Raw genomic sequence first — 21,710 nt, forward strand, 5'->3', positions numbered from 1 at the left:
GGGAAAAAACTGAATTTGTTGTAAGTTGTTTAAGTCAGCCATGACATTTCCGGGAGTCGGAATTTTGTGTAAGAGAAAATCAACTGAGAGAGGTGTTTGAAAACTAGCCTCAAGGGTTGTATTATTTTACTTTTTTTTTTTATATAGAGAAGTGTCCCAAACCTTCCTGACAGCTGCTTATCTCTTATCCTCCACCTTAGCCAGCATTGGCTGAACCCACTGTCTAAGGAATCCGATGGCTTCCTGGGTCTTCTCTGGCAGACTTATTTGGTGGAGAGAAGGGTTGAGCATGTTGGATTTCAACTGCCTGTCCCTATTGTTGTGGGAAAGAAAAGCTGCTGCCAGAGCTGTCTGGCTACAGCTTACCCCTCCCCACAGAGAAAAGAGATGTTCGGTCGTGTGTCAAGAAGTCAGAAGAGATAGTTGCGGCAGAACAATTATTTGTGATTATAGCTATTGAATATATATGGTCACCATAAGGCTATGTTCACACGGACGTCGCTGAAATTTATTGGCAATTTACTTCAATGGGATTCCTTTGTCCCATTCACACTACAAAAATTCCACATTCCGCAGAATGTAAAAACCTGTCTTTAAAGGGGTATTCCAGGATTTTTTTTATTAGACTATGCTACAGGGGCTGTAAAGTTAGTGTAGTTCATAATATAGTGTCTGTACCTGTGTGTGATGGTTTTCTCACAATTCTTATGTGATTTTCACCCCTCTATTTATTTTTAACAGCATACAAAATTACTGTTGTCTCAGATTTTTCCCAGCTTGCAATGCGGCCGAGACCTGACTCACTAGTCAGCTGATGACAGGGAGCCTGTCTGCTTCAATGGGTGGAGGGATCGCTTGGTGGGAGAGAGATCAATCTGCAACTAATGCAACAGCTGTAGGCACCCTGATTGAAAACCACAGGTCTGCGGCTCATTTATGTTTCATTGGGTGGGGCGGCTGATGTGTGGGAAGGAGGGAAATAGAATTGTGGGATTTGTAGTCAAAAAAAGAAAAATCAAACAGGAAATACAAGTTCACAAAAAGCTAGCCACAGTATTATGGTAATCTCACAACATAGGCATTTAGCCCCAAGACAAGCGCAGATCCTTCCTAAGCATGTCCATTACTGTCTGCCCGGTACGTACTAAAATCACCTTATGGTGGATAACCCTTTAAATATTGCGGGCGAAAACTCAATGAACTCAATGGGGCTTGAATTTCGGCAGAATTTTGTGTTAAGAGAACACAGAAATTCCGTTGGATTTCTGCAGTTCTGTTCAGCAAGCTTTGCTGAACAGTATTCAGGCCAAATTGTGGAAATTCCACAGTGTGAATGTAGCCTAACAAGTGGAACAAGCAAATTAATTAGCAGGGAAAATAAAAGCATAATCTAAATATTGCAGCAGCTCTGTAGATTATCCATATATCAAAAGTCATGAACCTGAGAACATTCTGCCACGTCTTCTTGAATATCCTTACATAATCAACCTTGTTGGTACTTACCTTGTTTTAAGTTGCAATCATTTTTTCTATTGCATTTTTCAGAACAGTGTTCAGAATTGTAATAAAGAATAATTTAACAATCTTGTGACGGGTTTCCTGTAAAAAAAAAAAAATCATTCTATCGGAAGCTTTGCTATGTAGACAATTATTAAAGGGGTACTCCACTGGAAAACTTTTTTAAATCAACTGGTGCCAGAAAGTTAAACAGATTTGTAAATTACTTCTATTTAAAAAATCCTTCCAGTACTTATCAGCTGCTGTATGCTCCACAGGAATTTCCTTTTCTTTTTGAATTTCCTTTCTGCCTGACCACATAGCTCTCTGCTGACACCTCTGTCAATGTCAGGAAAATAACAATCTACATGTCCTTCACAACAATGTACTTGTCCTGGTACACAAAATAATTTCACCCCAAATAGTATGTAAAGAAGGTCTTTATTAATAAAAACTTAATCGGCAGACCTAAAAATACTGTAATTCATTAAGGACCGGGCCAGTTTTTGTTTTTGCACTTTTGTTTTTTTCCTCCTTGCCCTATAATGGCCATAACTTTAGTTTTTCCATCTACAAACCTATGAGGTCTTGTTTACTGCAGGACCAATTGTACTTTGTAATGACACCTTTCATTTTATCATAACATATGTTCAGAAACAAAAAATTATTTGTGATCAAACGTACAGGTTATTTTGATACTTCTGCTTGATTACAGAAATATAAAATTCTAACTTTTTTTTAACTTTTCTGACCCCTATAACTTTATTTTTCTGTATACCGGGCTGTATGAGGTCTCATTTTTTGTGTCTTAATATGTTTTGTATCGTTACCATTTTGTTATTGATCAGACTTTTTGATCGCTTTGTACTTTTTTTTTTTTTTTTTTTTTTTTTTTTACACTTTATTAGTCCTCATACAGATCAATACATTTCTATTGAACTCCAGTGCTCATTTGGTAGCGCCTGCTACAGGTCAATCATTTTAGCCATAATACAGATGCAACTGTATTGCTGTGAACCCAGCCTAATTGTTACGCCGAGCGCTCCGGGTCCCCGCTCCTCCCCGGAGCGCTCGCTACACTTCTCTCACTGCAGCGCTCCGGTCGGTTCCACGGACCCGGGGCGCTGCGATACCGCCTCTGGCCGGGATGCGATTCGCGATGCGGGTAGCGCCCGCTCGCGATGCGCACCCCGGCTCCCGTACCTGACTCGCTCTCCGTCAGTTCTGTCCCGGCGCGCGCGGCCCCGCTCCCTAGGGCGCGCGCGCGCCGGGTCTTTGCGATTTAAAGGGCCACTGCGCCGCTGATTGGCGCAGTGGTTCCAATTAGTGTTTACACCTGTGCACTTCCCTATATCACCTCACTTCCCCTTCACTCCCTCGCCGGATCTTGTTGCCTTAGTGCCAGTGAAAGCGTTTCCTTGTGTGTTCCTAGCCTGTGTTCCAGACCTCCTGCCGTTGCCCCTGACTACGATCCTTGCTGCCTGCCCCGACCTTCTGCTACGTCCGACCTTGCTTCTGTCTACTCCCTTGTACCGCGCCTATCTTCAGCAGCCAGAGAGGTTGAGCCGTTGCTAGGGGATACGACCTGGTCACTACCGCCGCAGCAAGACCATCCCGCTTTGCGGCGGGCTCTGGTGAAAACCAGTAGTGACTTAGAACCGATCCTCTAGCACGGTCCACGCCAATCCCTCTCTGGCACAGAGGATCCACTACCTGCCAGCCGGCATCGTGACAGTAGATCCGGCCATGGATCCCGCTGAAGTTCCTCTGCCAGTTGTCGCTGACCTCACCACGGTGGTCGCCCAGCAGTCACAACAGATTGCGCAACAAGGCCAACAGCTGTCTCAACTGACTGTTATGCTACAACAGTTACTACCACAGCTCCAGCAACCATCTCCTCCGCCAGCTCCTGTACCTCCTCCGCAGCGAGTGGCCGCTTCTGGACTACGACTATCCTTGCCGGATAAATTTGATGGGGACTCTAAGCTTTGCCGTGGCTTCCTTTCCCAATGTTCATTACACTTGGAGATGATGTCGGACCAGTTCCCCACTGAAAGGTCTAAGGTGGCTTTCGTAGTCAGCCTGCTGTCTGGAAAAGCCCTGGCTTGGGCCACACCGCTCTGGGACCGCAATGACCCCGTCACTGCCTCTGTACACTCCTTCTTCTCGGAAATTCGAAGTGTCTTTGAGGAACCTGCCCGAGCCTCTTCTGCTGAGACTGCCCTGTTGAACCTGGTCCAGGGTAATTCTTCCGTTGGCGAGTATGCCGTACAATTCCGTACTCTTGCTTCTGAATTATCCTGGAACAATGAGGCCCTCTGCGCGACCTTTAAAAAAGGCCTATCCAGCAACATTAAAGATGTTCTGGCCGCACGAGAAATGCCTGCTAATCTTCATGAACTTATTCACCTAGCCACTCGCATTGACATGCGTTTTTCCGAAAGGCGTCAGGAGCTCCGCCAAGATATGGACTCTGTTCGCACGAGGCGTTTCTTCTCCTCGGCTCCTCTCTCCTCTGGTTCCCTGCAATCTGTTCCTGTGCCTCCCGCCGTGGAGGCTATGCAGGTCGACCGGTCTCGCCTGACATCTCAAGAGAGGACTCGACGCCGCATGGAGAACCTCTGCCTGTACTGTGCTAGTACTGAACACTTCCTGAGGGATTGTCCTATCCGCCCTCCCCGCCTGGAAAGACGTACCCTGACTCCGCACAAAGGTGAGACAATCCTTGATGTCCACTCTGCTTCTCCACGTCTTACTGTGCCTGTGCGGATGTCTGCCTCTGCCTTCTCCTTCTCTTCTGTGGCCTTCTTGGACTCTGGATCTGCAGGAAATTTTATTTTGGCCTCTCTCGTCAACAGGTTCAACATCCCAGTGACCAGTCTCACCAGACCCCTTTACATCAATTGTATAAACAATGAAAGATTGGACTGTTCCATACGTTTCCGCACGGAGCCCCTTCTAATGAGCATCGGATCTCATCACGAGAGGATTGAACTTTTGGTCCTCCCCAATTGCACCTCGGAAATTCTCCTTGGACTTCCCTGGCTTCAACTTCATTCCCCAACCCTGGATTGGTCCACTGGGGAGATCAAGAGTTGGGGGCCCTCTTGTTCCAAGGACTGTCTAAAACCGGTTCCCAGTAACCCTTGCCGTAACTCTGTGCTTCCTCCAGTAACCGGTCTCCCTAAGGCCTATATGGACTTCGCGGATGTTTTCTGCAAAAAACAAGCGGAGACTTTACCTCCTCACAGGCCTTATGATTGTCCTATCGACCTCCTCCCGGGCACTACTCCACCCCGGGGCAGAATTTATCCTCTCTCTGCCCCAGAGACTCTTGCCATGTCTGAATACGTCCAGGAGAATCTAAAAAAGGGCTTTATCCGTAAATCCTCCTCTCCTGCCGGAGCCGGATTTTTCTTTGTGTCCAAAAAAGATGGCTCTCTACGTCCTTGCATTGACTACCGCGGACTTAATAAAATCACGGTTAAGAACCGTTACCCCTTACCCCTCATCTCTGAACTCTTTGATCGCCTCCAAGGTGCCCACATCTTTACTAAATTGGACTTAAGAGGCGCCTATAACCTCATCCGCATCAGAGAGGGGGATGAGTGGAAAACAGCATTTAACACCAGAGATGGACACTTTGAGTATCTGGTCATGCCCTTTGGCCTGTGCAACGCCCCTGCTGTCTTCCAAGACTTTGTTAATGAAATTTTTCGTGATCTGTTATACTCCTGTGTTGTTGTATATCTTGATGATATCCTAATTTTTTCGGCCAATCTAGAAGAACACCGCCAGCATGTCCGTATGGTTCTTCAGAGACTTCGTGACAATCAACTCTATGCTAAAATTGAGAAATGTCTGTTTGAATGCCAATCTCTTCCTTTCCTAGGATACTTGGTCTCTGGCCAGGGACTACAAATGGATCCAGATAAACTCTCTGCCGTCTTAGATTGGCCACGCCCCTCCGGACTCCGTGCCATCCAACGTTTTTTGGGGTTCGCCAATTATTACAGGCAATTTATTCCACATTTTTCTACCATTGTGGCTCCTATTGTGGCTTTAACCAAAAAAAATGCCGATCCCAAGTCTTGGCCTCCTCAAGCGGAAGACGCCTTTAAACGACTCAAGTCTGCCTTCTCTTCGGCTCCCGTGCTCTCCAGACCTGACCCATCTAAACCCTTCCTATTGGAGGTTGATGCCTCCTCAGTGGGAGCTGGAGCTGTCCTTCTACAAAAAAACTCTTCCGGGCATGCTGTTACTTGTGGTTTTTTTTCTAGGACCTTCTCTCCGGCGGAGAGGAACTACTCCATCGGGGATCGAGAGCTTCTAGCCATTAAATTAGCACTTGAGGAATGGAGGCATCTGCTGGAGGGATCAAGATTTCCAGTTATTATTTACACCGATCACAAGAACCTCTCATACCTCGAGTCTGCCCAACGGCTGAATCCTCGTCAGGCCAGGTGGTCTCTGTTCTTTGCCCGATTTAATTTTGAAATTCACTTTCGGCCTGCTGATAAGAACATTAGGGCCGATGCTCTCTCTCGTTCCTCAGATGCTTCTGAAATTGAACTCTCTCCTCAACACATCATTCCTCCTGACTGCCTGATTTCCACTTCTCCAGCCTCCATCAGGCAAACTCCTCCGGGAAAGACCTTTGTTTCTCCACGCCAACGCCTCGGAATCCTCAAATGGGGTCACTCCTCCCATCTCGCAGGTCATGCGGGCATCAAGAAATCTGTGCAACTCATCTCTCGCTTCTATTGGTGGCCGACTCTAGAGACTGATGTGGTGGACTTTGTGCGAGCCTGCACTATCTGTGCCCGGGATAAGACTCCTCGCCAGAAGCCCGCTGGTTTTCTTCTTCCTCTGCCTGTTCCCGAACAACCTTGGTCTCTGATTGGTATGGATTTTATTACTGACTTACCCCCATCCCATGGCAACACTGTTATTTGGGTGGTCGTTGATCGATTCTCCAAAATGGCACATTTCATCCCTCTTCCTGGTCTTCCTTCAGCGCCTCAGTTGGCTAAACAATTTTTTGTACACATTTTTCGTCTTCACGGGTTGCCTACGCAGATCGTCTCGGATAGAGGCGTCCAATTTGTGTCTAAATTCTGGAGGGCTCTCTGTAAACAACTCAAGATTAAATTAAATTTTTCTTCTGCATACCATCCTCAATCCAATGGACAAGTAGAAAGAATTAACCAGATCTTGGGTGACTATTTACGACATTTTGTTTCCTCCCGCCAGGATGACTGGGCAGATCTTCTACCTTGGGCCGAATTCTCGTATAATTTCAGAATCTCTGAATCTTCCTCCAAATCCCCGTTTTTCGTGGTGTACGGCCGTCACCCTCTTCCCCCCCTCCCTACCCCCTTGCCCTCTGGTCTGCCCGCTGTGGATGAAATTTCTCGTGATCTTTCCATCATATGGAGAGAGACCCAAAATTCTCTCTTACAGGCTTCTTCACGCATGAAGAGATTCGCGGATAAGAAAAGAAGAGCTCCTCCCATTTTTTCCCCTGGAGACAAGGTATGGCTCTCCGCCAAATATGTCCGCTTCCGTGTCCCTAGCTATAAGTTGGGACCACGCTATCTTGGTCCTTTCAAGATTTTGCGCCAGATTAATCCTGTCTCTTACAAACTTCTTCTTCCTCCTTCTCTTCGTATTCCTAATGCCTTTCATGTTTCTCTTCTTAAACCACTTATCATTAACCGTTTCTCTCCCAAATCTGTTCCCCCCACTCCTGTCTCCGGCTCCTCGGACATCTTCTCCGTCAAGGAAATTTTAGCATCTAAAAAGGTCAGAGGGAAAACCTTCTTTTTAGTGGATTGGGAGGGTTGTGGTCCTGAAGAGAGGTCCTGGGAACCTGAGGACAATATCCTGGACAAAAGTCTGGTCCTCAGGTTCTCAGGCTCCAAGAAGAGGGGGAGACCCAAGGGGGGGGGTACTGTTACGCCGAGCGCTCCGGGTCCCCGCTCCTCCCCGGAGCGCTCGCTACACTTCTCTCACTGCAGCGCTCCGGTCGGTTCCACGGACCCGGGGCGCTGCGATACCGCCTCTGGCCGGGATGCGATTCGCGATGCGGGTAGCGCCCGCTCGCGATGCGCACCCCGGCTCCCGTACCTGACTCGCTCTCCGTCAGTTCTGTCCTGGCGCGCGCGGCCCCGCTCCCTAGGGCGCGCGCGCGCCGGGTCTTTGCGATTTAAAGGGCCACTGCGCCGCTGATTGGCGCAGTGGTTCCAATTAGTGTTTACACCTGTGCACTTCCCTATATCACCTCACTTCCCCTTCACTCCCTCGCCGGATCTTGTTGCCTTAGTGCCAGTGAAAGCGTTTCCTTGTGTGTTCCTAGCCTGTGTTCCAGACCTCCTGCCGTTGCCCCTGACTACGATCCTTGCTGCCTGCCCCGACCTTCTGCTACGTCCGACCTTGCTTCTGTCTACTCCCTTGTACCGCGCCTATCTTCAGCAGCCAGAGAGGTTGAGCCGTTGCTAGGGGATACGACCTGGTCACTACCGCCGCAGCAAGACCATCCCGCTTTGCGGCGGGCTCTGGTGAAAACCAGTAGTGACTTAGAACCGATCCTCTAGCACGGTCCACGCCAATCCCTCTCTGGCACAGAGGATCCACTACCTGCCAGCCGGCATCGTGACACTAATCCTGTTTTAAAATTTTCCCCATAAAGCAAGCTAATAAGAGGAAGGGGGAACATCATAATAGGGCTTGTTGTTTAGGCTTCTACCATAAAATCAAATCAATCGGCATCTTTAAAACAATTAGTAGCATTATGATCATTTATTATTACTCAAAGAAACTAAAAAGACTAGATGTGCTGCAGAAGTCCCAAACAAGTGTCTTTTTGTAGTTGTTTCATGTATCAGTTGGGAAGGTGCAAAATAAATGTATAAGGACAAACGTCTTGGTATGTAATTTTTATGGCTGGAGTTTCACCCTTTTGAGGGGAAGACAGTGAGTGAAAAGCTATCCATTGCTTAAAACAAAAGCAAAATATGATGCAGCACTCCACAAGTTGCAAGCAAAGGGTGGTTTTACTCCATCATGTGCATAGACAACGTTTCACCACTTCTTCTTCATCGCAATGCACACAACACATCCGGCGCTTTGGCGCCGGCGATCGGGATACATCATGACAGGACCCCGGAAGGCATTCACAGCTCTGCACGTAATTATATATTACTGTCACTGTTCTTTCTTTGTTTTATCATGTTAAACATAGAGGTCTATACACCTGATGGCTATTGGATGTCTATATTGAATTTAGTACTATGTATTTGATTATGTACACTATTGATTGCACAATTTTTTATTATGATCTCGTTTGTTTACATATGTAAATGATATATTACTAATGTCACATGACCTAGTGGGCGGTCTATAAATACCCACTTGTATCACTATGATTCACTTGAAAAAGCCAGTGTGAGACTGGTGAAACGTTGTCTATGCACATGATGGAATAAAACCACCCTTTGCTTGCAACTTGTGGAGTGCTGCATCATATTTTGCTTTTTTCTGGATTGAGGAACCGATGGACCCAGGTTCCAGTTATGCGGGCACCCCGAATTTCATTCACATTCAGGACTTTGGTTGTGCCGTTTCTATTTGCTTTGCATTGCTTAAAACAGCTACTATTTCTTTTGACAGGTTATGGAGCTCTTAAAGGGGTACTCTGGCCCTAAGACATCTTATCCCATATCCAAAGGATAGGGGATAAGATGTCTGATTGCGGAGGTCCCGCCACTGGGGATCCCGGAATCTCGCATGCAGCACCCACTTGTGGGAGCTGCAAGCAGCACTGCAGCCTCAGAGTCTGCAGGGTCAAGACTACGGGGCCGGAGTATCGTGACGTCATTACTCCGCCCAGTGTGACGTCACGGCCGTCACACCCCCTCCCATAAACTTGCATTGTGGGACGTGACATAACACGGGGGCGGCGGTGTGATGTCACAATACTTCGGCCCCGCAGTCGCGACCCGTCTGACTCTGAGGCTGCAGCGCTGCATGCAGCTCCCACATGTGGGTGCTGCATGCGAGATTGCAGGGGTCCCATGGGGCGGCACCCCCAGCGATCAGACATCTTATCACCAATCCTTTGGATAGCGAAGAAGATGTCTTAGGGCCGGAGTACCCCTTTAAAAGGATGTTTATGCTTCCAGCATCATGTATGTCGCAGGTGTCGCTGTTCTTTTTGTTTGTTTTTCTGAAGCTCTTTTATACAATGGTGGTGTAGTTATACCTCATGATTATTTAGAATTTAGCTTGTTACCATGAAAGAGAAGAGATGTACCCTGTTCCGTGCTTGATGTTAACCTGTTCATATCATGTAGTTCTTCTATGTAAGATTGAGCATGAGGAGATGCAGAGAGTATGCTGGGTGGTCCAGTTGCCTTGGCAACTACATGACTCCTTTTCTAATTAGTAGTAGTTATGCACAAGACTCCGTAGTGTTGCCTTAGCAACTGTACCATCCAGCATGCACCTTGGGTGTATCTGTGCTTAATTGTACATCAGACACGAGAACGGCATGACAGGGACTCTATAAAGGACAGATCCACTCTTGGTGGACTTTTGTCACATGGCTGTTTCGGGGTTATATAGTTTTTACTTCAAATGGGATCCTATTTGGTTGGTTAGATAAGTTTTTCTTCTTTCCGTGACTGGATCTGATACTGAATTTGTAGTTAAATATAAAGATCCTACATAAAGTAATAACAAAGTCATGTGAATATAGCATGTCAAATGGACTGCAGTATAATTCTAGTACACGCGCATGATGTCACACAAGAACCAAAGGGCTTTTTACATGGGGGAATAAATGGCAAAATTGTTGTCTCTGACCTTTCCCAGCACTCGAGCCCAAAGATAAGTCACATGGTCTCTAGGGGAGCGCAGCTATGCTGCAGTGAGTAAGTAGATAACATTACTTCAGTTAAACCCTTCCATCCTGCTATCCACCTACCGCACAATAGCCACTTTCTTCTGGAGACTGTGGGACTTATGACATGAAGGGAGATTTATCAAAACCTGTGCAGAGGAAAAGCTAACTAGTTGCCCACAGCAACCAATCAGATAGCTTTTTTTTTATTTGCCTTTTTTCTAAATTGAAGAAGCAATCTGGTTGCTATGGGCAACTAGTCAACTTTCTCTCTGTGCAGGTTTTGATAAATCTCTTCTCATTGGCTCTGGCCACATGGAATGCTGGGAAAGGTAAGATACAACAGCAAATTACACAGAATTATAGCTTGGCATCATGAGCTCAAAGGCTAAAATATCCTGGAATATCCCTTTAAGACCAGCATTTCATACCACTGGCATAATTTATGTCAAATTAGAGGTGGGATAAATCTGCTTCATTTATGATCTTCAGTCACATTATATGCTTGGAATAAGGGTCATGTCGCCAATTTTTGGTGCATATTTTGTCTTATATGTGACAAAAAGCTCTCAGAAAATACTGAGTGAAGCCTTCCTTAAATTATTCATTCATTATAATTAACCTGTCAAGAACGCAGGGCGTATGGGTATTGTTACCAGGGTTTAAATCATGAGCTGAGCATGCTTCAAACCTGGTGGGTCCTAGTTGCTATCACCCTCAGTTGCAAAATATGTTCCCCTTCAGTCGTCTTATCAAAATCTTTTTCAGAGCTCCTAAAAACTTAAAGGGGTACTAGACTGAGAAGCGTTCAGAAGTAAATGTTCCGAACGGCCGTCTCATCCCCTCCCATTGACTTGCATTGAGGGGGTGTGGCCGACCCCCGCAGCCTGAAAACAGCGTTCGGGACACTTACTTCCGAAGTGGAGTACCCCTTTAAGTCCTACCTGCCAAACTTTAAATCCATCCTGAGACTTGCCCATTGTCCTCCCTAGAATCTTAAACTCCTAAAATTGTAAGCATTTTCTATCCATGTTTCAACTAAGTCTGCAATACTCATAAGTGAATTACAAGCTCTCTCATACTAAAAGCCATATCTTAGAGACCTGGGTAACCTTTAACCCTTTAAGGACTGAGCCATTTTTTGCAATTCTGACCACTGTCACTTTATGCATTAATAACTCTAAGATGCTTTTACTGATTATTCTGATTCCGAGAGTTTTTTCGTGGCATATTCTACTTTAACATAGCGGTAAATTTTGTCATTACTTGCATCCTTTCTTGGTGAAAAATCAAAAAATTACATGAAAATTTTGCATTTTTCTAACGTTGAAACTCTCTGCTTGTAAGGAAAATTGACATTCCAAATACATTTTATATTGATTTACAAATACAATATGTCTACTTTATGTTGGCATCATAAAATGGACATATTTTTACTTTTGGAAGACATTAGAGGACTTCAAAGTATAGCAGCAATTTTCAAAATTTTCATGAAAATGTAAAAATCTGAAGGGACAGATGTTACAGAACTACAACTCCCTAGGCATGCTGAGATTTGTAGTTTTGCAACATCTGGAAGGCTACCGTTTGGGCACCACTGTATAGTGGTCTCCAAACTGTGACCCTCCAGATGTTGCAAAACTACAACTCCCAGCATGCCCAGACAGCCTTTGACTGTCTGGGCATGCTGGGAGTTGCAGTTTGGCAACCACTAGAAGGCAGCAGTAAAGATCGCTTTACTGCTACCTTCCTTGATGCTCCGCGCCGTCACCTCCCTACCTCCGCCGCTGATCTCCGCTGATGCCACCGATGATTGCCGGTCCCCACCGCATGAAAGTCCCCAGGTACCGGCCGCCATCTTCTCCCCCCACTCTGCCCGACATCCAGTGGTGGGACAGGGGGGGGGGGGTTCCATTGTAACCCCCGGTCTTCAACTGCCATTGGTCAGTAGTCATTGCTGACTAATGGCAGGGGATAGGAGGGGGTGGCACCACTGCAACCTTGCTCCTATCCCTTAGGATGATCGGGGCTGTCACTGACAGCTCCAATCATCCCTATTTAGCGACAAATCGCCGATCTGAATTGATCTGTGATTTGCCGTGATCGCCGACATTGGGTCTCAGGACCCCCCTGGGCGATATGCCGGGATGCCTGCTGAACGATATCAGCAGGCATCCCGATCCCCGCCCGGCGAGTGGCAGGGACCGGAATTCCCACGGGCGTATCCGTACGCCCTCAGTCCTTAAGGACTTTAAAACGGGGCGTATGGATACGCCCTCCATCCTTAAGAGGTTAACCAGGTGCATCAGTAGCACAATAGAGAATGTAAAAAAAAATGCACTAATTTTATGCCCTACAGTCTTCCTTGCATTGCCAACTATTTGGCTAAATTGGAGCATGTTCCATTGCTTCAAATCTGTAAAGTCTTCTACTTCCACATTTGTCAAACATTACAGGCTAGACATTGTTGCAACACAGGGCTCAAATGTGGCTCTAGTTGGCTTTATCAGTCCCACCAACCTAGGGTACTGATTTTCATTTCCTGTAGTCCGTAGGCAGCAAAAGCTTCCCACCTTTGATAACTTCTTTTTGCTATAGACAAAATACACTGACTCCAGCAAGAGATTTAAAGTGGTACTCTGCCCTTAGACATCTTATCCCCTATCCGAAGGATTGTGGGGATCCCGATGCTGAGAACCCCCGCAATCTCTCCTGCAGCACCCAGTGTCATCTGCTGCATGGAGTGAACTTCGCTCCGTGCCTGATGATGGGCTATACAGGGGCCAGAGTATCATCACCCACCCCCTCCCATACACTTGCATTGAAGGGGCGGGGCCGTGATGTCCCGATACTCTGGCCCCTGTATCGCCCGTCATCAGGCATGGAGCGAAGTTCGCTCTGTGCAGCAGATGACACTGGGTGCTGCAGGAGAGATCGCAGGGGTTCTCATCAGCGGGACCCCCGCAATCAGACATATCCTTTGGATAGGGGATAAGGTGTCTAGGGGTGGAGTACCCCTTTAATCACAGATTGTTATTAACCCCTTAACGACGCAGGACGTATATTTACGTCCTGCGCCGGCTCCCGCGATATGAAGCGGGATCGCGCCGCGATCCCGCATCATATCGCGTGGGTCCCGGCGCTAATCAACGGCCGGGACCCGCGGCTAATACCACACATCGCCGATCGCGGCGATGTGCGGTATTAACCCTTTAGAAGCGGCGGTCAAAGCTGACCGCCGCTTCTAAAGTGAAAGTGAAAGTGACCCGGCTGCTCAGTCGGGCTGTTCGGGACCGCCGCGGTGAAATCGCGGCGTCCCGAACAGCTGATCGGACACCGGGAGGGCTCTTACCTGCCTCCCCGGTGTCCGATCGACGAATGACTGCTCCATGCCTGAGATCCAGGCAGGAGCAGTCAAGCGCCGATAATGCTGATCACAGGCGTGTTAATGCACGCCAGTGATCAGCATTAGAGATCACTGTGTGCAGTGTTATAGGTCCCTATGGGACCTATAACACTGCAAAAAAAATGTAAAAAAAAAGTGTTAATAAAGGTCATTTAACCCCTTCCCTAATAAAAGTTTGAATCACCCCCCTTTTCCCATAAAAAAAATAAAACAGTGTAAAAAAAATAAAAAATAAACATATGTGGTATCGCCGCGTGCGTAAATGTCCGAACTATAAAAATATATCATTAATTAAGCCGTACGGTCAATGGCGTACGCGCAAAAAAATTCCAAAGTCCAAAAAAGCGTATTTTGGTCACTTTTTATATCATTAAAAAATGAATAAAAAGTGATCAAAAAGTCCGATCAAAACAAAAATCATACCGATAAAAACTTCAGATCACGGCGCAAAAAATGAGTCCTCATACCACCCCATACGTGGAAAAATAAAAAAGTTATAGGGGTCAGAAGATGACATTTTTAAACGTATAAATTTTCCTGCATGTAGTTATGATTTTTTCCAGAAGTGCGACAAAATCAAACCTATATAAGTAGGGTATCATTTTAACCGTATGGACCTACAGAATAATGATAAGTTGTAATTTTTACCGAAATATGCACTGCGTAGAAACGAAAGCCCCCAAAAGTTACAAAATGGCGTTTTTTTTTCGATTTTGTCGCACAATGATTTTTTTTTCCGTTTCGCCGTGCATTTTTGGGTAAAATGACTAATGTCACTGCAAAGTAGAATTGGTGACGCAAAAAATAAGCCATAATATGGATTTTTAGGTGGAAAATTGAAAGGGTTATGATTTTTAAAAGGTAAGGAGGAAAAAACGAAAGTGCAAAAACGGAAAAACCCTGAGTCCTTAAGGGGTTAAAGAGGACTTGTGACCAGCCCACCAAAAATGAGATTGCATTATTATTATATCACATACCTTTTTATATGACCTTCCATTCCCAAGATATGTAGGTTTATAGTGGCTGACAATTCAGGATGTGATAGGTGTGAATGGAAGGGTATACTAAAGGGATTATCCAGGAAAAAAAAAAAAAAAAAAATATATATATATATATATATATATATATATATATATATATATATATATTTAAACTGGCTTCATAAAAAAAATCTTAATCCTTTCAGTACTTATGAGCTGATGAAGTTGAGTTGTTCTTTTCTGCCTAAGTGCTCTCTGATGACACGTGTCTCGGGAACCGCCCAGTTTAGAAGCAAATCCCCATAGCAAACCTCTTCTACTCTGTGCAGTTCCCGAGACAAGCAGAGATGTCAGCAGAGAGCATTGTTGCCAGACAGAAAACAACAACTCAACTTCAGCAGCTGATAATTATTGAAAGGATTAAGATTTTTTAATTGAAGTAATTTACAAATCTGTTTAACTTTCTGGAGCCAGTTGATATATAAAAAAAAAAATATAAAGTTTTTTTTCCTGGAATACCCCTTTAACCCCTTAAGGACACATGACGTTCTCATACGTCTCCATTTCCGAGTCCTTAAGGACACATGACGTATGAGAACGTCATGTGTTTTACCGGCCCCCCGCAACCATCTGGAGCGGAGCCGGTCCCCGATGCCTGCTGAAATCGTTCAGCAGGCATCGGGGCATATCGCCCAGGGGGGTCATTATGATCCCCCATGTCGGCGATGGCCGCAGATCGCTGGACAATTCAGTCCAGCGATCTGCGGCGGATTCCGGGTCAATCGGGTCTCCAGTGACCCGGTGACCCGGAATTACAGGCTGTTCGGGGCCGTCTCAGACGGCCCCGAACAGCCAGAGCCAGCAGGGGTGAGGTGGCACTGGTGCCACCTCACGATCGCCCTGATTTGTCGGCCGGATTACCGGCCGACCAATCAGGGCGCCTGCTGCGGGTGTCACTCCCGCAACCCGCTCCGCCCCTCTTCCGGAGGACGTGAGCGGGTGCGGGACGTGCACCCCGGGTGCTGGGGACCCCGATCCCCGGCGCCCCTGTTGGGATCGGGGCCCCAGGAGCAGCGGCGGCGGCGGAGACGACGAGGGACTGACCTGGTGCAGCGAGGATCGTTGGAGGTGAGTGACAGCCTCCTGCTGTTGCTTAGCAACAGCTCCCAGCATGCAAAAAGGGCATGCTGTGAGCTGTAGTTATGCAACAGCAGGAGGCAGACCACCACAACTCCCAGCATGCCCTTATGGGCATGCTGGGACTTGTAGTTTTGCAACAGCTGGAGGCACATTCTTTCTATGGAAAAGTGTACCTTCAGCTGTTGTGTAACTACAACTCCCAGCTTGCACAATCAGCTAAAGTGCATGGTGGGAGTTGTAGTGGTGCATCTGGTGGTTGCATAAATACAACTCCCAGCATGCCCGTTGGCTGTCGGTGACTGCTGAGAGTTGTAGTTTTGCAACAGCTGAAGGCACACTGAGTTAAGTAGCAAACCAGTGTGTCTCCAGCTGTTGCATAACTACAATCCCCAGCCAAAGTTGTATGCCTCCAGCTGTTGCATAACTACAACACCCAGCATGCCCTTCCGCTGTCCGTACATGCTGGGGGTTGTAGCTTTTGCAACAGCTGAAGGCACACTGGTTGTAAAACACTGAGTTTGTTACCAAACTCTGTGTTTCACAACCAGTGTGCCTCCAGCTGTTGCAAAACTACAACTCCCAGCATGCACTGATAGACCGTACATGCTGGGAGTTGTAGTTTTGCAACAGCTGGATGTTCCCCCCCCCCCCAATGTGAACGTACAGGGTACACTCACATGGGCGGAGGATTACAGTAAGTATCCGGCTGCAAGTTTGAGGTGCGGCAAAATTTCTGCCGCAGCTGAAACTGCCAGCGAGAAACTACTGTGAACCCCCCGCCCGTGTGACTGTACCCTAAAAACACTACACTAACACACAATAAAATAAAAAGTAAAAAACACTACATATACACATACCCCTACACAGCCCCCCTCCCCAATAAAAATGAAAAACGTCTGGTACGCCACTGTTTCCAAAACGGAGCCTCCAGCGGTTGCAAAACTACAACTCCCAGCATGCACTGATAGACCGTACATGCTGGGAGTTGTAGTTTTGCACTGATTCCCCCCCCCCCCCCCCCCAATGTGAACGTACAGGGTACACTCACATGGGCGGAGGATTACAGTAAGTATCCGGCTGCAAGTTTGAGCTGCGTCAAATTTTCTGCCGTAGCTCAAACTGCCAGCGAGAAACTACTGTGAACCCCCGCCCGTGCGACTGTACCCTAAAAACACTACACTACACTAACACAAAATAAAAAGTAAAAAACACTACATATACACATACCCCTACACAGCCCCCCTCCCCAATAAAAATGAAAAACGTCTGGTACGCCACTGTTTCCAAAACGGAGCCTCCAGCTGTTGCAAAACAACTACTCCCAGTATTGCCAGATAGCCGTTGACTGTCCAGGCATGCTGGGAGTTTTACAACAGCTGGAGGCACCCTGTTTGGAAATCACTGGCGTAGAATACCCCTATGTCCACCCCTATGCAAGTCCCTAATTTAGGCCTCAAATGCGCATGGCGCTCTCACTTTGGAGCCCTGTCGTATTTCAAGGCAACAGTTTAGGGCCACATATGGGGTATCGCCGTACTCGGGAGAAATTGGGCTTCAAATTTTGGGGGGTATTTTCTGCTATTACCCTTTTAAAAAATGTAAAATTTTTGGGAAAACAAGCATTTTAGGTAAAAAAAATATATATTTTTTTACATATGCAAAAGTCGTGAAACACCTGTAGGGTATTAAGGTTCAAATTACCCCTTGTTACGTTCCCCGAGGGGTCTAGTTTCCAAAATAGTATGCCATGTGTTTTTTTTTTTTGCTGTCCTGGCACCATAGGGGCTTCCTAAATGCGGCATGCCCCCAGAGCAAAATTTGCTTTCAAAAAGCCAAATGTTACTCCTTCTCTTCTGAGACCTGTAGTGCGCCAGCAGAGCACTTTTCACCCCCATATGGGGTGTTTTCTGAATCGGGAGAAATTGGGCTTCAAATTTTGGGGGGTATTTTCTGCTATTACCCTTTTTAAAATTGTAAAAATTTTGGGAAACCAAGCATTTTAGGTAAAAAAAATATATATTTTTTTACATATGCAAAAGTCGTGAAACACCTGTAGGGTATTAAGGTTCACATTACCCCTTGTTACGTTCCCCGAGGGGTCTAGTTTCCAAAATGGTATGCCATGTGTTTTTTTTTTTTGCTGTTCTGGCACCATAGGGGCTTCCTAAATGCGGCATGCCCCCAGAGCAAAATTTGCTTTCAAAAAGCCAAATGTTACTCCTTCTCTTCTGAGACCTGTAGTGCGCCAGCAGAGCACTTTTCACCCCCATATGGGGTGTTTTCTGAATCGGGAGAAATTGGGCTTCAAATTTTGGGGGGTATTTTCCGCTATTACCCTTTTTAAAAATGTAAACATTTTGGGAAAACAAGCATTTTAGGTAAAAAATAATATTTTTTTTTACATATGCAAAAGTCGTGAAACACCTGTAGGGCATTAAGGTTCACGTTACCCCTTGTTATGTTCCCCGAGGGGTCTAGTTTCCAAAATGGTATGCCATGTGTTTTTTTTTTTTTGCTGTTCTGGCACCATAGGGGCTTCCTAAATGCGGCATGCCCCCCAAAAACCATTTGTCGCTCCTTCCCTTCTGAGCCCTCTACTGCGCCCACCGAACAATTAACATAGACATATGAGGTATGTGCTTACTCGAGAGAAATTGGGTTTCAAATACAAGTAAAAATTTTCTCCTTTTTATCCCTTGCAAAAATTCAAAAATTGGGTCTACAAGAACATGCGAGTGTAAAAAATGAAGATTTTGAATTTTCTCCTTCACTTTGCTGCTATTCCTGTGAAACACCTAAAGGGTTAATACACTTACTGAATGTTTTTTTGAATACTTTAGGGGGTGTAGTTTTTATAATGGGGTCTTTTATGGGGTATTTCTAATATGAAGACCCTTCAAATCCACTTCAAAACTGAACTGGTCCCTGAAAAATAGTGAGTTTGAAAATTTTTTGAAAAATTTCAAAATTGCTACTGAACTTTGAAGCCCTATGGTGTCTTCCAAAAGTAAAAACTCATAAATTTTATGATGCAAACATAAAGTAGACATATTGTATATGTGAACCCAAAAATGTTTTATTTTGAATATCCATTTTCCTTACAATCAGAGAGCTTCAAAGTTAGAAAAATGCAAAATTTTCATTTTTTTCATCAAATTTTGGGATTTTTCACCAAGAAAGGATGCAAGTTACCATAAAATTTTACCACTAAGTTAAAGTAGAATATGTCACAAAAAAACAATCTCGGAATCAGAATGATAACTAAAAGCATTCCAGAGTTATTAATGTTTAAAGTGACAGTGGTCAGAATTGCAAAAAACGCTCCGGTCCTTAAGGTATAAAATGGCCTGGTCCTTAAGGGGTTAAGAAACTGTAAAAAGGTGCGTGATCAGCGCAATCTAAGTTATTTCATGTAAAATCGAAAAAATTTTGATATAGGTTCTATTTCTCAGATACAATTGTTAGCCAAACACGTATAAAACAACTGAATAGAGGGACGCATGCGCGCGGCTCACTGAGACAGTCGCACCTCATGTGAGCTCCGTGCCGGCTGTGCTTATACGGCCGATCTCAGCGCCGATACACGACTCCTTAGGACGGGGAAACCCACCGGAGATACTATGACTACTCCCCGCTCCTCCAGGAGACTACTTCAGGCCGCTTCTCAGGGACTTTCACAGTCAATCCCGGATCTCTTCAGAGCCGGGGCTAAATCCAAGATTGCCGCCGCCAGCTCCCTCACGCCGGAGGATCACTCTGATGACGAACTCTCACAGCCTGAAGATCTTACCCCTGCTGCCATGTTCCGAAACATACAGACCCTGTTCCAAATGAGTTATCGCAAGCTGTGGCTGCTTTTTCGTCGCAAATTCAGGAACTTACTCAGAGGGTGGCCGATAATGAATCCAAAATCGATGACTTGGCGGACGCGGTGAAGTCGGATAGACAGGACATTGATGAGCAGGCGAGTAAGATGGCGGCCATTGAATTGAAGCTGGAGGACCTCGAGAATAGGTCGCGTAGGGCGAACCTGAGACTGCGGGGTCTGCCGGAATCGATCACTGACCTGACTAAGGTACTTACCGCCCTTTTTTTTGAGCTGGCTCCCCAATTAGAACCGGAGATGCTGAGGTTTGATAGGATCCACAGGGCCCTCGCTAAGCCCAAAAACACTGAACTCCCGAGAGATGTTATATTGAAATTGCACTATCCGAAGATAAGGGATGTTCTTTTGCTTGCAGCCCGTGACCTGCCTACTCTGCCGGGCATGCCTCCTGCAGCTCGGCTATACTCAGATTTAGCGCCCTCTACCTTGGCCCGGCGCAGGGACTTTCGGCCTATCACCTTGGCTCTCACTCAGCATCAAGGTAAGTATAGATGGGGCTTCCCCTTTTCCTTGTCTTTTCGACTTAATGGACGTCCCCATTTTGTCCGCTCTATGAAAGAGGCCTTGGATGCTCTAAAATCTGAAAATATTCAGCCGGTGGAATTTCCGCCACAACCACAGAGGAAGAGGCGTCCACAGCGTACATGGACCACCGTTGCCCGTCAGGATAACTCGAAGCCTACCTGACTGTTCGACCGAAGCCCTGGTGGCCAGTCTGATAACCTCTCTCCGGGGACCCACTGTTACCTCATGCGGTTTCTGTGAACTATTTTTTCTTTTTGTTTTCTTTCACATGGCTCAGGCGACCTTTGCATTAATGCGGGACTGACCTTTCCATACCTCGTTCCGGCTGGGACCCGAGGACTTGTTATACTGGGCAGTGCACAGACCGGAGTAGTGCGCCCTCGCAGCCCGGACATGGGACTAGGAAGTATGATGGGTCACGGACGACTCCGACCTGTCTTTCCTTGCCAGGACTGTTTGTTGTGTTTTGTTTTTTGTCTGACATGTTTGTCTTTTGTTTTGTGTTCTGTTTTCTGTTGTAGGTCCTTGCTGATGGTCAGATCCTTGACATGGACTCTTGATGTACCATCTGGACTGGTATTGTATTATTTGCCCCTGCTGCTTGCTCCCCTCCTGATTACTTGTTATCTAGCATCGTGTGTTATGTTCCTATGTGTAAGCTAGTGTCTCACAATGTGAGGGGCTTTAACTCCCCTCACAAATGTAACAAGGCATTTAGGGATTATACTAGGCTGCATCCGGATGTACTTTGCTTGCAGGAGTCCCATTTTACCCCATCCTCTCACCCCAAGTTTCTTCATAAATCCTACCACCATTATTATATGTCCACATATGCGTCCAAAAGTAGGGGGGTTGTGACGTTTTTGCACGACGCTTTCCCATACACTGTAGCACACTCTATTGTGGATCCTGATAGCCGTTATGTTATCTTATTAGGATTACTGTATGATAAAACACTTTGCCTCGTTAACTCTTATGCTCCCACTGACGCCCCTATCTCTTTTTTCACTAAATTGTGTTCTGAGTTGGAGACCCTGACCTACGACTGGCTGATTTGGGCTGGGGACTTTAACTTTGTGTACCATAGTGACCTGGATAGGTCTCACTCTGCCCCGCTTCGTAGATCAGGGGCTCAGCAAAAAAGGGTCCAGCAACTGTTTAGCGACCATTGTTTAGCTGATGTCTGATAATGGCCGCTGTAGAGGGTACACATACTATTCTCCCTCCCAGCATACCTATACTCGCATTGACTGGATCTTAGCCAACGCAGTGTTACTGCCCCACTTGTTATATGCCCGTCATATTCAGTGTGTGTGGTCGGATCATGATTTGGTGGTTGCGGCCTTTCATTTAGCTGCTCCCTCCAAGATCCCC

The 21,710-nt window shown here is 46.2% G+C and overlaps 1 protein-coding gene across 5 annotated transcripts in view; it reads right to left on the reverse strand.

Annotated features, from left to right (window-relative positions):
* METTL25 (methyltransferase like 25) overlaps positions 1 to 21,710 on the reverse strand; it is a 260,766-nt gene that overhangs the window by 233,314 nt on the left and 5,742 nt on the right. For 2 of the 5 annotated variants that reach the window (XM_056574422.1, XM_056574421.1), the window contains exon 3: positions 1,504 to 1,599. The exons of 1 other annotated variant lie outside the window; for it this stretch is intronic. The gene's annotated coding sequence lies outside the window, so the exon portion shown is untranslated. Of the gene's footprint in view, positions 1 to 1,503; positions 2,161 to 9,790; positions 9,823 to 21,710 lie in introns of those variants that run through there. 2 more of the 5 variants (XM_056574425.1, XM_056574423.1) reach the window with 2 other exon arrangements.

Source organism: Hyla sarda, chromosome 4 (assembly GCF_029499605.1).
Source record: "Hyla sarda isolate aHylSar1 chromosome 4, aHylSar1.hap1, whole genome shotgun sequence".
NCBI lineage: Eukaryota > Metazoa > Chordata > Amphibia > Anura > Hylidae > Hyla > Hyla sarda.